This window comes from Pleurodeles waltl, chromosome 1_2 (assembly GCF_031143425.1).
Source record: "Pleurodeles waltl isolate 20211129_DDA chromosome 1_2, aPleWal1.hap1.20221129, whole genome shotgun sequence".
Classification (NCBI taxonomy): domain Eukaryota; kingdom Metazoa; phylum Chordata; class Amphibia; order Caudata; family Salamandridae; genus Pleurodeles; species Pleurodeles waltl.
This window is the reverse complement of record NC_090437.1, coordinates 620,753,759-620,777,797: the sequence shown is the minus strand read 5'-3', so window position 1 is coordinate 620,777,797 and position 24,039 is coordinate 620,753,759.

Below are 24,039 nucleotides of genomic sequence, written 5' to 3'. Positions count from 1 at the left end.
AGTGCCTTGCGGAATGATGAGCTGCTAGCTCTGAAATTTGTGGACAGAAGGGATATCTACATGCTAACTACCATTCATGATGAGAGTACTTCACCTGTGTCTGTTTGTTGTCAGGTTGCTGAAGTGCGTAGACATGTGTGCATTTTAGACTACAATAAGCACATGGGTGGTATTTATAGAGTAGATCAGAGGTTGGAACCTTACACTGCTGTTCGTAAGGCTTACGTTTGGTATAAGAAATTAGCTATTCATCTTTTCCATTTTGCAACTTTTAATGCTTTTGTTGTATTGAAGAATAGTTCTTCAGAGTCAAGGATGACTTTTGTGAAATTTCAGGAGTCAGTGATAGAGAGCCTTGTTGTTGTGGATCAGGTTCCTAGAGTAGCAGTGATGGAGGATGTGGCTAAATTGAAAGATCGCCACTTTCCTGATCACATTCCTCTTACTCCCAGACTTTCCCACTAAGAAATGTAGAGTCTGTACCCGAAGAGGTATCCAGAGGGAGGCTGGTATGTACTGCCCTGATTGTCCTTCAAAGCCCGGGCTGTGTGTGGCCGGCAGTTTCAGGAGTTACCACAACCCAAAACATTTTGGGGAACTACTGTGAGCGTAAGCTGCCTGTTTTATATTTATATATGTTTAGTTTCACGGTTGACATTACTTCCATGTATTTAGTTAGAGCTTTTGTGTTTGTAGTTTTGTACTTATTTCTAATTAGTTAGTGGTTTCTTTGTTGTTTAAAAAAAAGTGATGGCGGTGTGCGTGGAGTGGCGCTTGGCTGGCGGTGTGCGTGGAGTGGCGGTTGGCTGGTGGTGTGCATGGAGTGGCACTTGGCTGATGGTGTATGTGGAGTGGCGTTTGGGTAGCGGTGTAAATAGTGACTTGCTGTTGGCCACTGCAACACACTGCTAGCCAAACGCCAGTCCACACACTCCCATCAGCTAGTGTGATTGCTGTATCAGGCATGTGGGCGTATGAAAGTGATGGGCCCTTGAATGGCACTGTGTGTTGATGCGAGTGTTGAAATGTGCTGGGCCCGTGGCTGGCGGCGTGAACGGTATTGTGCATGTCATGTATGAAAGGTGTGTGAATGGACTGTAAAGTGATTGGTGCCTTGTCACGGTTTTACAGCTCACGAGCTGTGAGTCATTGGTTCAGTTTTTTGGCCTTTCAGTTATTAACAGTGCATTTCATTTTTGTGAAATCTCTTGTTAATAAAATTTAATCTACTGAACCATCACGCACCCTTGTGCCATTGTGGTAAAAATGAAAAAACCTGCTCTGCTGTAATCAGGTGTCGAAGCACACCTGTGACATGCTAGGTATCTCGGGTGGGACCCCGATGATGAAGCATGCCACCAACTAAGTTGGTGGGTCAGGGGTCTTTTTAACACCTAACTGTGTTAGTGTGTGGAACATCACAGAAGGACGTAGACACATCAAAATGATCTATTACAAAGCTATCTGTTTTTGCGGGGGCACCTGCGTTTTTGGTCCCGGGTGCGGTGGTCATCTAGGGAAACCTACCATATTTTTGAAAACTAGACACCCGGTGGAGTCCAGGAAGGATTCTGGGTAACGGAACCTTATGTGAGCCCCACAAGTCACCTCATTATGAATTCCCCTAGATGTCTATTTTTCAAAAATGTATAGGTTTGCTAGGTTTCCGTAGGTGCCGGCTGAGCTAGAGGCCACACACCACAGCTAGGCACTTTGCAAAAATCATTTCAGTTTTCTTTGTGAAAATGTTATGTGTCCACGTTGTGTTTTGGGGCATTTTCTGTCGCGGGCACTAGGCCTACCCACACAAGTGAGGTACCCTTTTTAAAGGGAGACTTGCGGGAATGCTGGGAGGAAGGAGGTTTGTGGCTCCTCTCAGATTCCAGAACTTTCCATCACCGAAATGTGGGGAAAAAGTGTTTTTTTGGGCCACATTTTGAGGTTTCCAAATGGTTCTGGGTAATAGAACTTGATCAGAGCCCCACAAGTCATCCCATTCTGTGCCTTAACTCTCAATTGACTTGAGGTCTACCTACCTGGGAGGATGATATTTGTATAGTGTGTGTAGCACAGTGAGTTATATGACTGCAACTTCCATGAGGCACTGTTACTGTCACTTCAACCACAAGTCCAGTGTCCTCTGGCCCAAAGACTCCTGTTTGGTAACTTACAAATGAAGTGTACTCACCTGGGGGATAACATTTGCATAGTGTGTGTACTAGAGAGAGTGACATGACTGCAACTCCCAGCCGGCCCTGTTTCTGTAGCTCAAAACACCAGCACAAGTGTTCTCTTGTCCAAAGACCCCTGTGTCTTAACTCTCAATTGAAGTGTACTCATCTGGGAGGATAATATGTGTATGACTACAACTACCAGGAGGCACTGTTACTGCCGCTCCAACCACCAGTCCAGTGTCCTCTCATCCAAAAACTCCTGTTTGTTAACTCACAAATTAAGTGTACTCACCTGGGGGAATAGCATTTGAATAATGTGTGTACTAGAGAGGGTGAAATGACTGCAACTCCCAGCAGGCCCTGATTCTGTACTTCAAAACACCAGCAGAGTGTTCTCTCTTCTAAAGACCACTGTGTCTTAACTCTCAATTGAAGTGTACTCACCTGGGAGGATGATATTTGTATAGCGTGTGTAGTACAGTGAGTTACATGACTACAACTTCCAGGAGACACTGTTACTGTCACTCCACTGTTACTGTCACTCCAACCACCAGTCCAGTGTCCTGTCCTCCAAAGACTTCTGTTGTGTAGTGTGCGTGCTAGAGAAGGTGACATGATTGCAACTTCCAGCAGGCCCTGTTTCTGTACCTCAAAACATCAGCACAGTTTCTATTGTCCAAAGACCCCTGTGTCTTAACTCTCAATTGAAGTAAACTCACCTGGGAGGATAATACTTGTATAGTTTGTGTAGTACAGGGAGTGATATGACTGCTAAGGTCAAAACACCAGTCCAGTGTTTAGTGCTCCTAATACCCTTTGTTGGAAACTCACAAATGAAGTGTTCTCACCTGTGGGGATGACATTTATCAAGTGTATGAAATAGAGGGAGTGACATGACTGCTAGTGCCAGGAGGCTCTCTCTCTCTAACTCCAAACACAAGCCCAGAGTTCTCATGCCCAAATACCCATGTGTCTTAACTCTCAAATGAAGTTTACTTATCTGGGAGGATAACATTTGTATGGTGGTGAGAAGAAGAGGGAGTGACCGGAATTCCTAACCCAATAGGCCCTGCGTCTCTAACTCCAACCACAAAAGCAATGTTCACTTGCCCATATCCATCTATTTATGAAATCTCAGTTGAAGTTTACTTACCTGGAAGGATAACATTTGTCAAGTGTGTGTAGTATGGAGAGTGACCTTACTGCAACTCCCAGGAGGCACTATTTAAGTAACACCAAACACCAGACCAGTGGTCACGTGTCCAAATTCCCTTGCCTGCTAACTCTCAATTGATGTTTGCTCATCTGGGAATGACCTAGATCACCAGAATGGTATTGGCAGCAGACACATTCACAATGCACTGACCAAATGATGACTCCAGTCACATTTATAACACACTCCTGGGTCTGCCTGCATCACAATCAACTAGGCATCAAAAAGGCCAAAGACATATCTTGCCTAGCCACTGTTTTGTCTGCACTGGGGGCAAGATGGCATTCTCAGACCATCCTCCCAAATGCTAATGATCTGCACATTTTAGCAGCTGCTTGACTTAGATGGAATTGGCATGCTTCACAAATGTCAGGTCAATACAACTAATATCATGGGTACTTGCCGCAATAGGATTAGCAGCAAAATAAATTTGTGCAAGGTCTATGCTTCATGTAACACTAAATTGTTGGCGGTAGGTGTCATAATACAGCCAGTAACATTGTATCTTTCACATCAACAGGTCGAGCTGCCACTGGGCACAGGGAGGCCACAGAAGAGACTGACACTACCCCCTAGGATGAAGCCCTCTTTGAAGAAGACACTCCTGGACATCTGGACGTGTAGGACGGTTCTGGCTCATCTGGGCAACCTGGTCACACACCAACAGTGAGTCTCACTGTGGCCACATCAACACCTCCCAGCCCGGTTGCCTCAACATCACAGGCAACCATTCACAGCCAAACTGTGTATCGAGCACAGTGCCTACCATCTTGTGCACCCGAGCCCTGCATCCTGAGCTGCATTGCAACATTTTGGAGAGTGATGATCCAGGAACCAGTAGGAGAGGGCACCCTTGTGGAAAGAGCAGAGGCCCTTGGAGATAGGGTGTGTGGGAGGGATGCTGTGGGCCAGCGGGGTGAGGCCATTGGGGCTGCTCCTGGCCAGGGCACCATCAGCCACATCTTGGGGGACTATCAGGAGTCCCAAGGTGTGATGGGCCAAATTTTGACTGAACTCTGGAAAATCAAGGCGCTACAGAAACACATGCACAGGGAAATGTGACAACAGATGGAGGCCCACAATACCAACATGGCCTCAATAACAGGGGTGATGAGGGACATTCACACAGTCCTGACGAGGGTGTTTCCAAACCAATCTTTCCCTTCCTTTGGTTCATCAGAACCAGGCACATCTACATTGGTGCCAGCCACTGGAAGGGAGACCCTGCCAATTGAAGAACCAGCCCCAGACACCCCTGCCTCGTTAACAGCAGATCCCCCCACTATAGAAGCGGGGACATCCGGTGAAGAATCCAGGAGGTGTTGATGGTAAGACACCCACCACTGCCAGCAAGTGACCTCTTCCTAAAGGAACTTCTTTGTGTGCCACACATTCACTCTGTTGACTGATCCTGACCAACCTAACAGTTCCAATGGGAGGAGTACTCTGGGCTTTGGACTCCCAGTGGTGTGGCATCTACGCCAGTGATTTCATTCACCATGGCTGACACCTTCACTTTATTTTTCTCTTCTTTTCTGTCCAAAAAATGTTTACTGCATCAGCACTGTAATAAATTCACCCATCACAAACTCATTGTCTGCTTGCTTAATTTCAACATTTTGCTATGTGGAGATCTAAGGCCATGTGAACCATATGATGACATGACTTACTTGTGCAAGGAGGGATATGTTACAGGTATACAGTGTCCTGCCCAGGATTACAACCATTAAACATAAACACATATGTATAAGTGTCTGGTCACACCAAACATTTTATTCCAGAGTACAGCACATAGGCTGTTCATATGTCTGGACCTTTTTCACACTGAGTCAAAGTACATATTTCAGGGTACAGTCCCCCAGACCACGGAAGGGAGGGATTTGTCAGACATTGTCCTATAGTATAGACAAACATTAAAGTGGATGATGTCAGCAGCTTGAGCCTTATCACATACCACACCAAAGTAATCCAATATCACATAATTCAGGATTCAGATAGATGGCAGTACAACAGATCCTGATCACAGGCTCATCATAATCAAATGACCATGCATCTGGTGGTATGACACAAACATATGTCAGTGTTGTGACACAGGCACTGTGATCTGCAATGATAAAATATATCTACAGCTACATAGAGGTCATACAAGAATAGTGTAGTCAATTGAAGGGTGAATTACTTGCTCGTAATCGATTACTACATATTTCATGCCCACATGATGACACACATGAAGCAATCGGCCTAACACAGCACACAAAATAAGTCCAATGTGCACTTCTGACCTTCCACCCAAACCGTATGCAAGCTGACTTGGCACAAGTTTCATACAACCCAAATCTGTAACCTACATTACCTGAAACAATCCACGTCCAATTTGTATGTCAGAGCAGCATCAGATACCTGCCAATGTCACAACTCTGAAATGCCCACATGAGGATGTCTTGGAGAAGGTACCCGTACAAACACAAACCAAGGAGTAAAGGCTTGGAAACATACCTATTACACAAATTACATAGCAAGCAACTGGAAACGTAATTACATTGAAAGGAAGCTGACACAAACAAAGCTACATCATCATATGTCAACGGGTGACTCTTCAAGCAGGCTTTGCCTGAATATTGTAGAGAATCAGATCCCTAGTTCTTGCTAAAACACTCAACTCCACAGATTCTCACAACTACAGTTTATTGTACAGTCACAGTTGTTACATCACATGACATACTTAAACTCATGGAAAGTAGCTGTTGATGAGATCTCCCCGCAAGTCAGCTCTTTCCTCTTCACCACTGTCATCTTCACTTGGCATATCAGGATTCTCTCCTGGTGGCACTGCAGGCTCCCCCTCCTCTGGTATGTATGGGATATTCCTCCGCAGGGCGATGCTGTGAAGCATGCAGCATGTCATAGTGATATGCCATACTTTTTCGGGTATGCAGAGGAGGGCTCCACCAGCCCTGTTCAGACTCTAAATCTGGCGTTTAGGAGCTGAAAAGCCCGCTCCACTACCTGCCGTGTTCTTCCATGGGCCTCATTGAAGTGGACTTCCCCTGGCATAGTTGTATTCCTTAGAGGCATCACCAACCAAGGACGGTTTGGATATGCGGAGTCTCCTGTTAAGGAATGGGTCATATGTGCAACAAGAAGTCACTCACATCAAGATTGTAGCACCTGACATTACACACACACAAACAGGAGAGATGTGACTTACCAACCAGACAGGCCCTCTCTGGGTACAGTTTTGACATCAGCTTGGGTATGGTGCTGTACTGCATTATAAAGGAATCATGGGCTGAACTCGGATAACGGGCACATACATGTGAAATGCAGGGATCTGCCAAACAGACAACTTGCACATTGATGGAATGGAAGTTCTTTCTGTTGTGATAAACTTTTTCATTGGCCTTCAGTGGGACCAGGCCAACATGTGTGCCATCAATGGCCCACATTACATGTGGGATGCAAGCAAAACCATAAGTCAGCCTTCACATGGGCTAAATCCTCCTATCTAGGAAACCGGATATAGCTGTCAAGGTGTTTCAACATTGCAGAGAGGACATCCTTAAACACCAGACTGAACATAGGTTGGGACATACCAGCAGATAGGACCGCTGTATGTTGGAAGGACCCTGTGGATAGGAAGTGCAATACTGATATGACTTGTACAATGGGTGGAATGCTGGTTGGATAACTAATAGCTGGCATCAGAGCTGGGTCCAACTGAAGACATCAGTCTACTATTTTTTGCCTATCCAGGCAGTAATACATTATTATGTGCCTTTTCTCCATGGTCTGAAAGTCTGGCAGTGGATGGTAGACAAGAGGTTGTCACATCCTCCCTCTCCCTGGGTACCTATGTATGACAAGACATGATTTGTAACATAAGTCAGTGTGTCCAAAGCAACCTACATGATGCATATCAATGATATCATGTGACAAGGCATTTCTGAATGGATAGACATCACAACCAGTACACATCACAGCTCAAAATAACACAAGGGTAACATATGCCCTCCATGGTTTTCCACACATGCCTCCACAACATGTATATGGACCAAACTCAAAGATATGCAACGCAATTGCCCCTCGAAATGCGACTATATATCCCAACTGCCAAAATGACCATCTGGGTGGTGGACTGTGTCCCACTGTTAAATGCCATCTGTGCCCTGCAACATACTACAAGGGTGTGTGAGTAGTAGGACTTACATGACAAGACAGTATAAGGATGTTTGTGAGGTCAAAAAATCTTTTTTGCAGGTGTGATGCAGTTTCTAAAGCCCAATACAGCATTTTAGGCCGCAAAATGGTGGCTGCCTGACCTACTCCAGAGGGCATCAGGAATCGCCTCCGACTGCCAGCAAAAGTCATCATGGCAGTAGGTGGCTGTAACTGCGCTGGACACAGCCCTAGGCTAATGTTGTTGCCAGTGGCCATCGCAGGCCAATGGCTGTGTCCGCTGGTGGTGACAACTGAGTACGTGGCGGACATGACCACTGTGTTCTGCAGATTCACTCATGTCACTCCTGACATTGCTGCCTGAATCACCTCCATGACCTGAGCTGCTGTGTGCCGCCTCTAGTAGCAATCATGTCACATCCAGCAGGTGATAGGGCCCCTTCCTTCTCACAAGAGGAGCTTGAGAGGCTGGTGACTGAGGTCTTATCCACGTATGAACAGGTCTATACTCACCAGAGGAGCAGGTAAGTACCTCATGTGCACAAATGTCTGTGTACTTCACCATCCTTTCCCTCCTCACAGGCTGGAATGTGCGCATGTGTGCCAGTTAGTCTTTTGTGCCTGTAATTACAGTCTGTGTGGCATCAATGGGATGGACAACATGCAGGTATTGGTGACCAGTGCCATATGTTAAGGCCAGCCACATTGTGTTGTGTGAGGTTTTTGGGGTCCTAGATCATCTGTGTGGTGGATGCACATAACTAGGTAAGGAGACATTACTGCCATCCACTGACATCTCTTTCCTCATGATTGTTGTACGTCAGACAACATACATGTGTATGACAGCATGAACTGTGGATGCATGTTGTATGAGTCATTTGAGAGTCATGTGAGCAATGTAAAGTGCCACAGATCTTTCAAACCACATCTGCCCTCAATAAATTGTTGTGTGGAAGGCATATCATGAGTCACTCTGCCCTTCAGGTTACCACACATACCACCTGCCAATTTGCTGTTGGCTACATGAGGTACTGTCATGCATGGAAGTGATGGGAATGGAGTGTCATGAAGGTTCTGTCTGCTCAGCATGCAGAGACCAGTGCCTGTCAAATGCTTCTCCCAGTATGAGACCTAGTCTAGGCTGTGGAGGAGTCACTGTGGCTATGCAACTGTGGCACTGTGCCCACTGCCTGTACCCCAGCAGATCCTGTCATGTGACCAATATGATGCTCTGGTGGCACAACCTGCCCTGAATGCCTCATTCCTTTGACTAGATTAGGAATGGGTACAAAGGTAAATCATTAATCTGGTCCATGTGCGTTTAGCATCATTGTCAATGTGTGTCTTAGATTCATGACACATCCTTTACTCCTACAGTTCTGTTGGCACCTTCGAACAGGCCATATTTGTCCTGTAGAGTCATATTGCATAAATGGCAGTCCCAAAGTGCAGACAGTGTGTTGATTCCTGGGAGACCATGATATGTGACTCAGTAGCTTGGTCACCTAGCAGAAACTGTACAATGCATGCCTTTGTTTGTTGGATGTTTGTTGGATGCCATCCCTGTAGGATAAACACATAGGTCGAAAGGAGTGTTGCCCCAACCCCCTGAAGTGGCATGAGTCTGCATTTTTTAGGCTAAATGTCTACAAATGGACAAGGAAGGCACTTTGTGTTCCCACAATGGCATCCCCTTGATTCTTACTCATGTGTAATGTTGAAGTTTGTACTCTGGAAGTTGCCTGTAGGGACTTTATGCAGTGAGTCATTCTCGCAGAGTGTGAATGTGTTGGTCCGTTCATGCCTAAGGAGTTTTTACCCTTCAGAAGCTACATAGCCTCATTGTGGCTCACATCACAATACAGATCACTAGAGCATGGCCTACCTGATGTCATTAAGCTTGCTTAGTCATTGTAGGCCATGAGCAGGGGATTGGGTTAGTCTGCAGATGCAAATACATATGTCTGTAGTCAGGTCCCTGTACTTATTGGCTTGTGTGCTTCACACTTGGGGAGTATTAACAAATAGAAAATGCCTAGCTTGGTGTTACTGGCGTATGTCAGCTTGGTGTTACTGACATATATGTGACTCAAACATTTGTGATGAAACTTTTGATCATAATCTCTTGACTTGTCTTTTCCATCCATGAAGGTCAATGCCCATCAGAAAAAGGAACTATGAAGAGCCATCACCAAGAAGGTGCGGATCCTAGGGGTCCACAGCCAGTGGCATGCACACTGTCCGAAGAGGTGGGAGGACCTGAGATGCTGGGCCCGGAAGATCACAGAGTTCTAGCTGGGGATGTCCTCCTATTGTGGGAGGGGTGCCTGTTGGACCATGACGCCCCTAATGGCCCGCATTCTGGTGGTGGCCTACCCAGAACTTTATGGTCGGTTGAGGACAGCACAGCAGCCACAAGGGGGTGAGTACAGGGCATAGTCCTGCCTGTCACATTTCCAAGTGAATGTATTAGGTTCTGACAGCTCCCCCTGACGATTAGGCATGAGCCATGTGTAACACAGTAGATGAGTGATTGTTTGTGTAGACATATTGTGTGGTGTATACTGATGTGCTTTCCCTACTATGGGCCCTGGGACCTAGGACACAACTGTGTACAATCCACAAACAACTTGCTGTCCAGGGATGACATATGGCTATGTACAGTGATCAATCAAGTACTGTTTGTTGTTATAGTGGGTGTAAATTCTATGGAGAAGATCACTAGTCCTCTGTGTTACAGGCCAAAGGTAAGGGCGTGATGGTTCACTGTCCTCAGCCATGTGTCTGGTTAAGTTAGTATTTTCGCATCTTCCACACAGAGACTAGTTGTCTTCATATGACAGGTGTTGGTGCCTCACTGCAGTCTGTAATGTGAAGATGGCCATCATATATGACAGGACATACATTGTTCTTTTGGTGCAGCTGCTAACCAATACTTTCCCTTGGTAAGTAGAGAATGTCGATTGACATGATTTATGATCCATCAGTGTTGCGAACATCCCTTGTGCCTACATGTCAGCATGTGCCCCTTTCACATTAGCAAGACATTTGTAAGCTGCTGTTTCATGCATGGTCTACCTGTGCTGATGGGATTATGGTGGTCATTATGACATTGGCGGTCAGCTGACCGCCATACCGGCGATGGTAGTAGTAACATTGCCAGGCCGGCAGTAATGACCGCCAAATTATGACAATGGCTGTGATCCCTCCCATAGACAGCCAATGTACCACCCCAACCGCCAGTGTGATACGACCACTGAACATGGCGGTAGCCATCTCCAGGCAGGCAGAAGACAAGGATCTGCCCACCATATTATGACATAGCTGACCACCAGGATTTCCGGGGCGTTAGGAAAAGCCTAGGGGAAACACATCATATAAAAGGATACAATCCAGGGACACAGAAGAGTATTTAGCCACCATGGAACCAGAACTGGACGTCTTCCTGATGCTGTACCACGTGATAGCCGTCCAGGAGCACCAACGCAGATGAAGACAATGATGGTGAGTACAGCCGTCTAGCACACAAGGGAGGGAGGGAAGGGAGAGTGACACACACACATGCACAACACACATCATACACACACACCACACACCCAGAACAATCTGCAGAGTAAACAACAGCAACATCAGCCAGAAGTAAAGAAAGCCAGGACACATACCTCAGGTCCAACCTCTGTATTTCGCTGGACCTGCGCCCACAACAACTGAAGCAACTAAATACAGAAGTCCATTGTCCACTCCAATGTCAGCCATTAGCCACAGGGCAAAGTCCAAGGCCCAATTTGACTCCTGACAACCCAGACACTCCACTGGGCAGGGGCATCATGGATATGGTAAGCAGGCACCTCAGGGGGCAGGAGGGGTGGGTGGTGTGGGGGAGTTTCTTCTTGGGCTTGGGTTTGGGAGGGGGCGGGTCCTTGGGGGCAGAGGAGTGGCCTTGGGAGGGAGGACCGGAGTGCCACTCTTCTTCACCTTAGTTGCAGGAGTACTCTTAGGGGGAGGAACAGGAGTTGATTTGGCATTGGAGGTGCTGGGCTGGGGGGTTGGGACTTTTCTCTTACGGGCAGGATGGGGGATGGTGGAGGGAAGAGGTCAAGGCGGGAAAGGAAAAGCTTCTTAGGACTGTGCGGGAGGAGGTATGGGAGTGGAGGTAGAGGGAGAGGTTGTTGGAGGGGGAGGTATGCTGGACTTAGGTGCAGGTGCATGGACAGGCGCGTGTGTGAGGTGGATGGCTGTTGGGGGTCTGAGTGGGAGCGTCTGTGTGTCTTTGTAGGGGGGGCAGACAGGGTGGGGGAGGACAAACAGGACATGTGGATGGATGTTGTGGTGGTGTCTGTAAGTGAGGTGGGTGTGCTGCATGAGGTGGTGATGGTGGTGACTGCACATGTGGTGTGTGGGGTGCATGCCTGGGGGTCTGCTGTTGTTGTGACTGTGGGCAAGGCTGTATAGGTGGCAGGATCTGGGACTGTTGATGCTGTGCATGCAGATGTGAGTGCTGATGTGACTGAGGGAGGAAGAGGAGAGGGAGACAGTGGAGGGAGAGGCTGTTGCTGTGTGTGCATCTGTGTGTTGGCTCTGTGTGTGCTTGTGGAGTGAAGTGTTGAGCCTGCATTTGTCTGTGCGAGTACTGTCTGTTGTTTTGGGTGCGTACTTGTCAGAATGTGTGCGTGGGATGGGTTGGGGAGAGGAGACAGGGACTGGGAAGAGGTAGTTGGAAGGGGGACAGAAGAAACAGGGTCTCTGGCTGCCGTCAGAGAGGAGGCCAGAGTCTGAAACAATCTCTGTAGGGCCGCCAAGCCACCGTGAATGCCCTCCAGGAAGGCACTGCATTGCTGCATTGCTGCACCTGGAATGCCAGCCCCTGGATGGCATTCACTATGGTTGACTGCTCTACAGAGATGGATCTCAGGAGGTCGTTAGCCTCCTCACTGAGGGCAGCAGGGCTGACTGCGGCAGGGCCTGAGGTACCTGGGGCGAAGGAGACACCCATCCTCCTCGGTGAGCGGGCACGGGCAACTCGGTGGGGGGACTGATTGGGCGGTGCTGGTACAGGTGGTGGCAGAAGATGAAGAAGCTGAGGTGGTCCCAGAGGGGTCCACCACCACCAGGAAGCTTCCATTGGAGGAGGAATCAGAGTCAGTTGTATCAGCTCCAGTCTCCCTTGTGGTGCTCCTCTTGCCCTCCAACCCACTGGTCTTTCGGCTGCGGAGGAGTCTGCCTCCTGGGTCCCGTGGGCTGCAGCTCCCTCACTCGCCGGTGCCCCTGCTCCTTCGCCAGATGATGCTAATGCACACATGGACAGGATGACAAAAGGAGAGGGGGGAGAAAGAAAGGGAGCACGGGGTCAATCACAGCACCAACAGCACAGATGGCATACACATCACAATCACTAACTTGGATTAAGCCAGGGCAGTATGACCACAGTGAAATACCATTGCCTAGGTACTTCAGCAGGTAGTAACCCAAACACTACCATCTGCACACCTACTGGGACCAACTAAGCCCTGTCTGCCATGGCAAGCTAACTACCTAGCAATACCAAATGTGCATACTACCCTACATTCCTAAGCAGGACCATGCAGGAATGTGTAAACCGGCATATTGGAACATCGAATGACTAGAACCGTGCACCCAAATCCCATGCCAGGCAACAAATAATGAATAACACACACACTGTACTCACCCCCTTGTGGCCGCTGTGCTGCCCTCAAGCGCCCATCCAGCTCTGGATATGACACCGCCAGTATACGGGCCATTAGTGGGGCTCAGGCTCCGACGGGCAGACCTCCCTTGTTGGGAGGCCATCCCTAGCCAGGCCTCCGTGGTCTTCCGGGCCCAGCATCTCAGGTTTTTCCACTGTTTCCTGGAGTGCGTGCTCCACCGGCTATGGACCCCCAGGGTCCACACGTCCTTGGCGATGGCACGCCACAACCCCTTCTTCTGATGGGCGCTGACTGCAGAGGAAACACAGACAGAAGGACACCATGAACAATGCAATCAAGCCTGTCACACATATGGCCTACATACTGTATTTGCCCCTCATCAAGCACACACATGACCCGTACCTCTGCATTCACATTACCTGCAGCCATACCCCCCAAATGACACACTGTTAGCACACACATACATCAACATGCAGCCATGTCACATGTCACATGCAACATACCTATTATGTACTCACCTGTTGGTCTGGAGGCCCATACAACTGCCCATACAGGGGTAGGACCCCATCCACAAGCCTCTCCAACTCCTCCGACATGAAGGCTTGCGCACTTTCCCCTGTTGCATGGGGCATGGCAGGTTCCAGACACAGGTCACAGCAGCACATGCAGTGGAGATGTCATCCAGTGGAAAGTCAGGAATCAAGTGAAGTGGTAGAAATAAAATGTCAGTCACGGCTGTGGCGGTGAACACCGTCACCACCGACGTTGATCATCATTGGCTTCTGTACTCCATAGAGCCCCATGTTAGCCAATGAGGAATTACAGAGCGTTGCAGACCGCCTTCCGCCATGACGCCTAACGCTAGCCGAGTGATGTCACTTCCACCTGTCCCTGCATACAGGACAGGCGGTTGCCATTTCCTACTGCTAGTACTCATGTATTGAAATTAAATGTGCATCATTGGTGTCGACTGTACACACCTAGACAATTATAATGTCCAACATACATACATGCTCTATATATTCTGATGTTTTGTGTCCATAGGTCCTGTTGTCACACCCATTTCACTTTTGGCTCACTTAGATATCAACCACTGCGGAGGAATTGGAGGAGGAGGCAAGCACCCGTTTACAGATCCCTTGGGGACTTGGCTATACTGGAGGACAGGCACATCATACTCACCTATCATCTGGACAGGGCCACAATCACAGAGCTGTGTGCACAGTTGGAGCCTGATCTGCTAACTGCTATCTGTTGCACCATAGTAATTCCCCCTCTTGTGCAGGTACTATTAGTGCTCCATTTCCTGGCAACTGGTTCTTTCCAGGTGAATGTGGACTTGGCTGCAGGATTGTCACAGCCAATGTTCTCTATTGTGCTTGGAAGGGTTTTAGATGCCTTGCTCAAACACATGTGCAGCTACATCGCATTCCCCCAGGTTGTCGATTTGCCCACTGTGAAGGCTGGATTTCACGCAATGGGACACATACCACATGTGATTGGGGCCATTGAAGGGACTCATATTGCCTTAGTCCCTCCCAGGGCTAATGAACACGTGTATAGGAATAGGAAGAGTTTCCACTCTCTCAATGTCCAGATGGTGTGCCTTGCTGACCAGTACATCTCCCACGTCACTGCCAAATATCCTGGATGTGTGCATGATGCCTTTGTCTTGAGGAATAGCAGCGTCCCACAGGTGATGGCACGAGTACAGAGGCACAGAGTGAGGCTTATAGGTGAGCTTGAGTCCCCACCCAATGTATGTCAGTGTATGCCTACAGGAGTCATACCCCATGCCTTTGTGCATGGCTTATGTGTGTCCTTCACTTCTTCCAGGTGACTCCGGCTACCCAGACTTGTCCTGGCTATTGACCCCTGTTAGGAATCCAGGGGCTTAAAATCGGTATAATGATGCTCATGGCCGTACCAGAAGGATTGTGGGACAAACCTTCCGTCTCCTGAAAGCCAGGTTCAGGTGCATGCATTTGACAGGTGGATTCCTATGCTACTCCCCTGAGAAGGTCTGCCAGAGTGTGGTGGCCTGCTGCATGCTGCACAATTTGGCCCTCAGACGCCATGTGCCCTATTTGCAGGAGGAGAGGGTGACAATGCACCTGTGGCAGCAGTGGACTCTGAGGTCAGTGAGGAGGGGGAAGCAGAGGAGGATGTGGACAACAGGACACATATCATTCAGCAGTACCTCAAGTGAACTCAGGTAAGACTTGATCTTTATATTTCTACATTTAAGTAATGTGATGTGTGGCTGTGGTCTAATGTAGTGACTGGGGGTGAATGTTTGCATTGTTCAGCATTCCATCCATCTTTTTGCATTTGTCTCCCCAAATGGGAAGGGTATGCCCAGACGTGGGTCCCGTGCTCACTGCGCCACTGGATTCAAGCTAGCCGAGCTGATGAAGGGTGATACCCTGAAACCGGTCCTAGGATGCTTGTTTCAGGTCTAGTGAGGCCCTGGCTTGGCAGTTCGGGCTGGACTGTTCCCATGAGGAACAGGATCAAGACTGGTTTGCATATAGCTGGGTCCAAATTGGGGTGGCGTGGTGAGCAAACAAGCTATGGATTAAACCCAGAACTTTGTGATTGGGGGTGAATGTTTGCATTGTTCAGCATTCCGTCCATCATCTGTTCTTTTTGCATTTGTTGCCCCAAGTGGGAAGGATATGCCCAGACGTAGGTCCCGTGCTCACTGCGCCGCTGGATTCATGCTAGCCTAGCTGATGAAGGGTGATACTCTGATACGGTCGTAGGATGCTTTTTTCCGGTCCAGGGAGGCCCTGGCTTGGCAGTTAGGGCTGGACTATTACCATGAGGAACAGGGTCAAGACTGATTTGCATATGGCTGGGTCCAAACTGGGGTGGTGTTGTGAGCAAAAAAACAATGGATTAAACCCAGATCTTTGTGACTGGGGGTGAATGTTTGCATTGTTCAGCATTCCATCCATCATCTATTGCATTTGTATTATAATGCCAGTCACTATCTTTGCATCCCAATTTACTGTCACCTATGCCTTCCCTTATTGCAGATGTTGGTGTGATTACAACAGTGTACTGATGTGTTGTATACAGACTGCTGAGACACATATGTTGGATGGATTCACACATTACAGAGCATTTGCACAGGATCATGCAGTTCAATACAGATCAATACATTATACATTTCTTTCTGATAAAGCACTATTACTCAAGTTGTGTCCAAGGGTGTTTGTTTGTAAATAAGATATTCAATGCAAAGTGCAATAGAATGGGATGATGGTTGGGAAAAGTCCAGTGTAGTGGGCCAGTCTGTTTGTAGCACAGGTCCAGTGTCCAAGGGGCCATAGGAAGAGGAGCAATGGCAGTTCAAAGTGAACAAGGTGACACAGTGGAACACAAGGGAGACATTCTGCATGGGGCTCATTTCCTGCTGGTGGTCATGGTCATGGCAACTGTCTCTGGTGTCTATCTGGGTCGTAGGGAACGTTTGCGGGGTGGTTCACCTTCTGTAGGGGGAGGGGTGCTGGCGACCTGTGAGTCCTGTGGCAGGGCCTCCTGTCCACTACCTGCAGCAGATATGGAGGGCTGGTCAGTATCTGGCTAGTGGTAGGGGCCCGCTGGTGTGCTGTGTACTCCTGCATGATGTTCGCCATGTCACCTAGCACCCCTGCAATGGAGTCCATGGTGGTATTCAAGGCCTGCAATTGTTGCATGACCTCCTGGTGGTGTTTCCCCTGCAACCGCTGGTTCTCCTGCATGATCTTGAGCACCTGACCCATCCTGTCCTGGAATTGTTGGTATGCCCCCAGGATATTTGTGAGTGCCTCCTGGGCACTCAGTTCCCTGGGCCTGTCCTCCCCCTGGTGCAAAGCTGTCCTCTGACTGTCCCTGGCCCCCTGTGCCTATGGTGCTTGTGGGGATGTAAGTGATGTGTTAGGGTAATTGTTTGTGACATATTCCACATTTCTAGCTTTCCCAATGATATTGGTGTTGTCCTCCCACCTTTCTCCATGCTGTCCATGCATTGGTGGTGGGTGTGCATGCAGAGCTGGGAGGGATGTGCTTGCAGTGGGTATGGCATGCAGGGGTTGACATTTAGGTGTGGTAATTGGGGTAGTACACTGTGTGGGATGGAGTGGGGTGAAGTGAGTCAGGGGGAGGGGTGGAGATGGCATGCAGGTATGGGGGGTGGTAGGTTAATGGTGACTCACTAGCATCCAGTCCTCCGGCTACTCCAGTGAGTCCCTCAGGATGCAGTATTGCCAAGACTTGCTCCTCCCATGCTGTCAGCTGTGTGGGAGGAGGTGGGGGTTTACCGCCAGTCCTCCTGATGGCGAGCTGGTGCTTGGTTCAATGTTACACACCTTCCTCCGTAGGTCGTTCCACCTCTTCCGAATGTCATCCTTTGTGCGTGGATGTTGTCCCACGGTGTTCACCCTGTCCATGATTCTCCACCATAGCTCCACCTTCCTGGCAATGGAGATCTGCTATACCTGTGCTCCACACAGCAGTGGCTCTACCCTGCCTATTTTCTCACCATGACCCGCAACCCCTCAACAGTGAAACGGGGGTGCCTTTGTGGAGACATGGGTGTTGTGTGGTGTGTGTGTTGTGCAGAGGGCGATGTGGATATATGGGTAGTTGTGGTATGTGTGTGCAGTTGTCTCTGGGATTGGTGTGGCAAAGTGTAGGGGTCTTCTCATGTTTGCAGATTTGTGGGTGTTGTGGGGGGTGTTTTATAGTGCTGTTGGTGGGTGTGTGGGGTGTGTGTATTTGTGTCAGGTTTTTTTTTTTTGTTCTGGCCAATGTTATCTTGTTTTGTTCTTGGGTGGCCATTTCCGCCTTGGTGGTGTGCATTGCCAATGGTTTACCTCTGTTGAATGTCCGCTGTGGTGATTCGTGGGTCATTATTTGGAGTGCATTGTTTTGGTGGTGTAACGGTATGGATGCTAGTTCTGACAGTTTATCCCGTTCATTAGGTCTGGCGGATTTGTGGTTGTGGCTGGTTTCTGTCGGTTTTGTGTGTGTATGTCATAATCTGGCAGGCAGGTGTTCACCTCCGCGGCAGTATGTTGGAGGCAGTCACCGCAGCAGTTCTCAGAATTACAGCCCATGTCATAATGGAGGCCTATGTCTGTATTCCCTCACCTGTGCATGGCAACCAGTGTGTCAAGTAAGACGTTTACACTGAGGGTACATTTCATGTTGTGCCACATACAGGAGTGTATCACCATTGTTTATTGGCTGACACATACTCTCATGTGTCATAGGATGCCATTTGGCATTTGCAACTGCAGTAGCAATGAGGGACATGATGGATAGGCCTGGAGTTTATAGCCACATTGTGAATTTCTATGCCATTGATGTAGAATCATGTAGCAAAGTGCTTAGCACATGTGAAATAGGTAAGGTTTGTAACCTGACTATTGGCATGCATCATGGAGTGACTTGCAGTTATGTTGAAGTTACATCTGTTTGGGTACAACCATTCATTCACAGACATCTGGGTCTGCATGGCCATAATGGAGACAATGATGTAGCTTTCAATTGGGCAACATGTTGAGGGCCTTCAAGAAGTATTTGCCAATCGCTGGGCCTCTCCAACATCCAAGGGACTAATGGAGTCTACTGATGCACTCAGAGTTTGCCACTGTAAGGGGTGCCGGACATTAATGGTGATTTCCCTGGGGTTTGCTGATTCACTGTGTTGTGGAGTTTAGAGATATCTCTCCCTGACATATTACCCATGATGTCTACAGTGTCCATTTCCATGCCAAATGTGTGGCCTATCTGAGCAACATTACTACTACCTCCATGACTCCATTGGCACAAATATCACTTGGTGAAGTGTGCATTGTGGAACTGCTTCCAGTGGGACATGAGTATTTCCATGTCATCTTCTCTAGGCTCTTGTACCTTTGTCAGCAACATGGCAGGATTTTGGAGCATCACATCTTATTGTTGTGTCATTATGTATATGACAAATAGATGTCTGCATGACCTTGTTTGGGATCTGAGGGAATGCAGTTAGCACTGGCCTACTATTGCATGACAACAGGTATCTGAGGTATCCTCCATGGGACAAAGCATTGATGGTGATCAGGTCTCCTACTAGTTCAGTGGTTACTGTGATTGCACAACATCAGCCATGCAATGTTATTTGTCTGAGATCCAAATTTTCCTGTGGGCAACTGTTGTCAGTTCAGATGGCATGCATGCATATAGTATTTCACAGGTATGGGCCACTTAGGTGGAGTTTGTTGCTGGGGCCTGCTTGACATCATGGTAATGTTTGCTAATCAGAGCTATTATTCAAGTGTGATCATGGACATGTGATGACCCTATTTCTCTTTGTATTTGCAGCATCAATCCAGGGAAGTAAAGGAGACAGAACACATTTGAGTGGGTAAGCATCTGGCCACAGGACCTCAGATCAAGACAGCACTGACAGAGGGACCCAGTGCCCAGAGGGTGAGCGGAGTGCCACAGGGGAGACTGGAACAACATCATCTTCATCATTGGAATCTAGTGGTGGAGGACTTAACAGTGCTTACCCCTGTACCATCTTTGTCTGCCACCCCAAGTTCTGTCACCACTGTTCCTGTTGCTCCCCACCCAATTGGCCGTGCCTGCTCACCCAAGTGGTTGGGTGTCTCCTTTGCCATAAGCACCTCCACCCCAGTCCATGTTACCCCTGCTGCACTCGGTGAGGAGGCTATTGACCTCTTGAGGAGTATCTCTGAGGGTCAAACATCCATTGTGAATGCCGTCCAGGTATTGGCAACCCAACTGCAGCAGACCACTGCAGAGAACCTTTCAGGCTCTGACCTCCATACTGATGACAGCTAGTCACCCCCCACCTTTTGCTCCCCTCAATCTTCCTCTTCCCAATGAAAATCCCCCATTTCCCTACCTACCGCAAGCACACAGACCGATCAGCATGCACTTACCTCAACACACAAGAGCAGCACACTTAGACACAAACACCACAAAACACATAGGCATGCAAGCAAACAACATACACCCACACACACAAAATCAGTCATCACTTACCCAGACACACCCATCACCCCCACTGGCCCACACACGACATCAGGCCTAGCCACCGGCACCACCACAAAAGTCAGCGACACACCCACCACACTCAGCATGCCCGCAGACACCACCCCAACAGGACACAGACATCCACCACAACCACTATACCTGCAGGCACCACCCAAACAGACACACAAACATCCACCACATCCAGCATACCCAGGGACACCAGCCCAAGAGACACACACATCTCCCACTCCATCATGCAGCACCTCCACCTCCCAGACCGCCAAGACACGCAATTGCCCACACTCATCCACGCAACAGACACCACCCAAACAACAGCATATCTCCCACATGCACACACCCACAACATTCACACTGACACAGCAACCACTCCCTCAACCTCCAAATCCCCACACCTTCTGCTGACCATCCCTGTGTTACTAAGAAAGTGTTTTGTTTGACCTTGACCTTACCCCTGTTCCATCCATTCCCCCTTTCCAAACCCAAGAGGCCCCAACGCACTTCCCAACCTATCCCTTCCACCTCTAAGTCATCTCCTGTCATACCTGCCCCCTGCAAGCACCCATATCCCTGCCCCATAAGAAGCCCACCCCTCCTAAGAAGCAGTCCACCTCTCCCAAACCCACCCATCCCAAATCCACCCCCCAAGATGATCACCGAGGTGCCTGCCTGTCCACTTGATGCCACTTCTTGTGGAGGTTCCCTGGCAGTTGATGAGGTTCCCTGGCAGTTAGGAGTCAAGCTACAGCACAATGATGTGCCTGTGCATTTCAAAATGGACTTTTCAAATTTCAATATGAATAAATCCAAACAGTTGCGTTTTTGGGTACACATTTGTCCTGCAATTCCTTTTCTACCTTTATGTTGTTCCTGAGTGACTTGTGTTGTCTGCCTACAGTTTGTGTTTCAGCGAGCTTGCTGATCCATTTGCTGTTGTTTGCAGTATCTGACTTTGTGGGCAGTGCTGGTGCCTCCCAAAACAAGGGAATATGTTGACTGTTTGGATATGTGGGTGTAAATGCAATGGTGGTATCATGGCATTGTGTTATGTTTGGTATGGTAAGTATTTTATCTTGGGTTGTCCATTGTGACCATGCATGATATTAGGCTTGTCCCCATGATATGGATTATGGATTTATCGAATGTGTGGCAATTTGAGTTTTGTTTGTGCAGACATGGAGTGTGTTCAATTGTGCTACCTTTGTTTGCATTTGACTGTTATAATACATAATAAAAAACTGTATTTGTATAGTGGTCACTAACCTGACCAGGCATCGAAGCCCTTTGCGGCGAGTAGCACGCTACTCGGGAGCCAAATTAGTGGTCAGCTGGTTATTGAGGTTAGTTGTGCATGCTCATTACATGCATTCTGTGATAATGGTTGACATAGATGTGATCATTAGAGGGGGGCTGGGTGAGACACAATTTGTATCTGGAATTAATAGATATTGATATGGTTTCCAAAGAGCACTAAGGCAGTTAGGCATGAGATTTATTTTAGAGTGACAAAAGGTAAACAGAAACAGAGGGTGATTGTAAAAACATAAGTGATGGCTAGTTTTTCATGCAGGATTTTAAGGGTTATTACAGGTTCAGGTTGTGAGATGTTCGCCTGCAAATTGTGGACGAAAACCTGTTAAAAGAAACTTTTCACAGCAAAAAAGGAAATACAAGATACCATATTTAATACTATGCTATATAAAATATTGTTAGCTTATGCAAATTAAATGTACCATAAACAATATATTATAAAAAATATAATGTAAACACCCCACCCATTTACAAATATAACAAGGCAAGTAATATAGACAAATTGCAGTAACCATTAGCATACCAGTGCCTTGTTTGTCACCCATTTAATGTCTGGTTTTGAAACTGCTGGCCCCTTCACCTGCCCCGAGAGCACCCCTACAGAACAGACACCAGGTCGAGCAGAAAGGATGTGTCTGGAGTCACCTTCTCCTTCCAGCATCCACCTTGCCTCGTAGTGTGACATTTCCATAGATTTTCATTTTCATTTAGCTGCCATTTCTTTTACTGCTATCTGTAGTTGGTACGTGGTTAGTGTCATTTTGAGGTGAACTTCATTTGTATTGGTCAGGGTTCCCAGTTGATTTTTTGATTGAAATGATAAAAAAGTTTTAAAGTTTTAATTTGAGTTTTAGGGGTGGGAAGTGTTGGTAAGTCTAATTGGTTTGGCGTACGGTGTTTTTTATAAGGTTGTTTAATGGAAGTTTGTGTTATGTTGTTATGTAGAGTAATGTGATAGGTCTCACTATATTATAGTTTGCTAGTAGAGGTATGGTATTGCATATATAGTTATGTTTGTTTGTAAAGTTATGATGTTATGTTTGTATTGTTTTTGGGGTATATGTACTGTGAAGGGGTATGCTATGTTTTTTTGCAAGTTAGGATGTGTGAGTGCATCGGTTGCAGGTACTTTTAATGCATTTGTTTGAAAAGGGAAATTCATTTGGTTTAATTTGAACCAACATTATTTTATAATTTCCTTCAATTTTAAGGTTTTCCTGGAGCAGTTTTTACCTCCTATTTATGAATTTTTTAATGGTTTACAATAAGTGTGGGTTACTTCAGTGGATTTAATTTGGACATTTCATTTTTGTGTTTTTTTGTTTGTTTACATTTTATTTTAGATTTCTTTGTGGATTGGATTTAGGGAGGCTGAGGTGGATCAAGAACTTCAGCTCCATACCTGTGAATACTATAGTTTAATTTAGTGTTTTTATATGTATATCGATTTTTGTACTATAATGGAAATGTTTTTTATGTGTATGGTTTCATTTCTGAGCTGCTTTGCATACTTTTTTATATTGCATCTTTTTGGTCTCCCTGTGAAGAGTTTTAATTAAATGTTAAAATAAATTAGTTTTATTTACTAATCCTATTTTGAACTTTATGAATATAGTTTTGTTATAGACTGATTTATAAAAAATATTATTTTAATACTAATAGTATTCTAATACCGACCGCCTTTGTGAGTTAGGCCCTAAGTGTGATTTGTATCATTGTTTGTTCAGAGTATATTAGAATTTTGTGTGGAGAAATTGTCGATAGTTTTAACTCTTCTGTAGTTAAAAAGGAGGAAGGGGGCTTCGTTATGTGTAGTGATTGGGTGTCCTGAAATTTCTATGTCTTGGTATCTTCTAGGGGAAGCAGGAATATAGTGGAAGATAGGTGGTGGTTTATTATAGTGATTTAGCTATAATTTCTAGGTACTCTGCTCCTTTATTATTTAAAAAGAGTCTGCCTCTGAATTGTATCAGTTTGTACATGTCCCTGTTTTGTTTAGTTATTGTACGTTTGATTTGGTTTACTGACTGTTGTATCATAGTAGCTTTGTTCTTTTTGGAGGGCTTCTATGAAGTTGTAGGTTGTTGGTTAGGTTCTTCTGAGTGTGGCTTGGAACTCATTGTGCCATTCTTCCACTGTGTTTTTTACTTTGGCATGTTGAGACATGGTGCTGTCTTAGACATTCCATTGTGATATTTGGAATTTGGGTTGGTGTCTGTGTCCAGAGTGGTACACTCTCCCAACCCAAATGTCTTCAAAGTCATTAGTGGATTTAGGGCCTGATTATGACTGGAGCAGTCTGACTGTCGAATTGCCACTAAGACGGTTGAGAGGCCTCTTTTAGAGTGGCAGCCTTATTACAATGTCCCCACCAGCTGGCTGGCACCGACTGAGGCGGCATTAGCTTTAGCTCTCACGGAGAACCGAGGCCAATGCCTCAGCACTG